This window comes from Enhydra lutris, unplaced genomic scaffold, assembly GCF_002288905.1.
Source record: "Enhydra lutris kenyoni isolate GAN:26980312 unplaced genomic scaffold, ASM228890v2 scaffoldscaffold83, whole genome shotgun sequence".
Classification (NCBI taxonomy): domain Eukaryota; kingdom Metazoa; phylum Chordata; class Mammalia; order Carnivora; family Mustelidae; genus Enhydra; species Enhydra lutris.
Window position 1 is genome coordinate 2,144,285 of NW_019154167.1, and position 3,694 is coordinate 2,147,978.

Below are 3,694 nucleotides of genomic sequence, written 5' to 3' on the forward strand. Positions count from 1 at the left end.
TTTTCTTTCTTCTTCACTTCCTCCTCCTCCTCCTCCTCCTCCTCCTCCTCCTCCTCCTCCTTCTTCTTCTTAAGAGGGAAGAAGAAGAGAGGGTGAGGCGCATAGGGAGGAGGAGAGAAAATCTTAAGCAAGCTCCTCAGAGTGGAGCTGGATTATGGGAATCTATCTCACCACCCTGATATCATGACCTGAGCTGAAATTAAGGGTCAGATGCTTAATCAGCTGAGCCACCCAGGGGCCCCCGAGATTGCGGTTTTCTAATTGAGAATGTCTTCTTGGTCTGGAGAAACAGTTCTGGAGTAAAGTAGCAGGGTCCCTTTTTAGTAGACACCTCCTGTCTGTTGGAATACACCAATTGTATCTTAAGCCTCCATTTCCAACTGTGTAGGTGTGTCTGTTTCATTGATTTGCTGCCCATCAAATATGAATCTGATCTGCCTCATTCACAAACCCTATCATTCACAGTAAGCTTTCATTAGTTTACTAAGTGGTGTATGCCTCTTAATCTTAAACTGTGCCACAAGAACCAACCTGTCCCACCACCTTCAAATTATTATGGTCATTGTTCTCAGTCTTGACTTCTTCCTTTGTCTTTTCATCAGCCATGGTGAGTGTCAGAGTCCCCTCAGCTGCTGCTTCACAAAAAGTGTACCAGATCTACCTCTAATTGAGCACACAAGCAAGGAGTGACAAAAGAAGGAGGTAACCCAATTATTTTTAGTGACAAATCTTGAACAGCTGCATCAAAAATACAATATCCAAATGGCCAATAAAACAATAAATAGGCACTCAATTTTGTTAGTTATCAAGTAAATGTAAATTAAAATCACAATCAAATAATACTCTACATCCACTGAGGAATGATAAAACTGAAAAAAATAGACATGTCAACAAGAATGTGGAAACTAACACATTGCTGGTGGGAACATAGATAGATAAAATTACTTTGGAAAACTGATGGGTTATACATATCAGAGCTTACCATATTACCCAGTAATTCCAGTCAGTTTTATAAGTGCAACAGAAATCCTATTTATGTGAACCAAAACAAAAGTATGAGAATGTTCATAGCAACGTTATTTGTAATAGTCCATAATAGTAAATAACCCAAATGCCTATCAACAACAAACTAATGATGTTATATATTCATCCAATAAAATTATAGCAGCAGTGAAAAGGAATGAAGTATTATCACAAACAACATGGATACATTTCACATATAATATTGAACAAAGGAAGTTAGATACAAAAGAATATGCATGTATGATTCCATTTATATAAAGTTCAAAAATAAGCAAAACTCATCTATGGTGATAGAAGTCCAAATAGTGGTTTACATTGTGGAGCTAATGACTCAGAGGGACATGGAGGAGTGCAGGTGATTTTTTTTTTTAAACATTTTTTTTAAAGATTTTATTTATTTATTTGACAGACAGAGATCACAAGTAGGCAGAGAGGCAGGCAGAGAGAGGGGGGGAAGCAGGCTCCCCACTGAGCAGAGAGCCCGATGCGGGGCTCTATCCCAGGACCCTGAGATCATGACCTGAGCTGAAGGCAGAGGCTTAACCCACTGAGCCACCCAGGCGATGTTTTATACCTTGATCTGGGCGTTGGTTCCATAAGTGTGCTCATTTTGTAAGCAAACATATCAAGCTATACATTGATACTTTATATATGTTGTATTTCTTTAAAATATTTTTTAAAAATGTGATAATATCTAGAGCTGGAAAGGATACATGGAAATAGATACTTTTGTACATTTTTATTGAAATTTGATTGCTATATCCCTTTTGAAGACTGAAAGTTATATTTATGGAAATTTCAAATATGTCTGTCACTAAGCACTTCTGGAAATCTTTCTATAGTAGTCAATATCATTGATTGCCTAATATTTCTGATTCTTACTGTAGGTGTGTGGCTGGATTGTTCTCAACATCCTTGGATTTAGGCATTGCCATAAACTGATTTTGGCCAATGAAATTTGAGTGGAAGTGACATTCCCACAAACAAAATAAAAATGACCAATGGTTATGTAAAAACCAAACAGCCCTCCCCTGCCCAAAAATACCCTCCTCAACCTCATTAACAATTAGCTAAATCCAAATATAAATAATAGATTTCATTTTTCATCTATTTGGACATGCAAATTAGAAAAAGAAAGACCTAGCACAATGTTACAATGGAGTAAGGAACTGAACACTGTTGGGCTCTTGCCCCAGGTCACATTGCAGGGAAGTGGGAAAGCCCAAATCAGAACCCATGTCTATCTGTATTTACAGCAGGTGAGCCTGCTCTTCCTATCACTCATTACTCAGTCCTGTCATAGACTCTGAAGGTAACACTAAGCATGCTACGAATTGTGTCATGAGCTATATTTCAAGTCACTAATTCTCACTCTCCCTCCAAATCTGTTTGAAAAGTAGAAATTATGAATGTGTTGAAATCATAACTGCAGCTTGCCTTGCTAGTTGGCCAAAAAAAAAATCAGACTCTGAACGAACATTCAACTGAAGCACTATGTCTATAATGCAGTCTTCTTGGATTTAGGGACAGTTTCTCTACCATAAGTGAAAAAACAGAGAGAAGGGTGTGCAACATGATGAGGTCAGTTTTTAGCATCATTTTTTCCAAAAAAGGAATAATTTAACCATGCTATTTTTGAATTTGCTTCTTTTGTATAATTTAATATCACTCCATATCACTTTAAGGAACTTCATTTCAATCATTTTATTGGCAACTTTAGTATTCCTTTATATGTATGTGTATATGTATATAGGTAAATAATTCATACAGTATCATAACCAGTAAGAAAAGTAAAATTTAATATCTTCCCTCTCTTCCTCATTCTTTTTCTTTTCCTCTTCCCCTCCATGATCTCTCCTCTCTTCTTAGAAAGCATAGAAATACTGATAAGTAGCAGCTGCTGACCAGAGCTAGTCATCTACATAGGTAGATAACAAGGAAGACACTCCCAGGACAGTCAGGCAACTATAGATGAAAGATGTACAGGCTGCACTGCTCAGCCATGGTAAATTCCATTGTAAGACAAGGATGTATATGTGTTCATGTGAGAAGAGATGTGGTGTGTCTAACAAAATGGGACATAGCATTTTCAGTTCCTTTTACTCTGATTATAATACTGTGATCTGAAGAAGGAACTGTTAAGAGAAACACACTCCAAGCAGTCAGACAAATCTTGATATCAAGTACATATGCAGCACTGTACTAACCAAACTAGCCCCATGGAAAATTCCATCCTCACCTAAGGATAAGGCCATGTGTGTGTGTGTGTGTATGTGTGTGTGTGTGTGTGTGTGTAACAAAAGGTAATAGGCCATTTCAGCTTTATAAAGGTTAGTTTTTACAAATGTTCATTGAAAAATGTTAACAGATGCTGAAAATTTTAAAGAATGAAATATATGTAATCTGTATCTTATCATCCAGAAACATCTGGTATTTATATTTAGGTCTATAAACTTCCACAGTATTATTCTATTGCTGTGGCTTGAATTGTATCCCCACAAAAGACATGTTGAAGTCCTAACCCCTGTTACCTGTGAATGTGACTTTATGTGGAAATTAGGCCTTTGCAGATGTAATCAAGTTAAAATGAGATCATACTGAATTAGGAATCCTAATTCAATCCTATTTGAATATGACTGGTGTCCTTATAAGGAGAGAAGAAAAGAGATAC

At 36.9% G+C, this 3,694-nt stretch overlaps 1 pseudogene; it reads right to left on the reverse strand.

Annotated features, from left to right (window-relative positions):
* Nucleotides 1–320: 320 nt before the first annotated feature.
* LOC111161318 lies at nucleotides 321–606 on the reverse strand (annotated as a pseudogene).
* Between the last annotated feature and the right edge of the window lie 3,088 nt (nucleotides 607–3,694).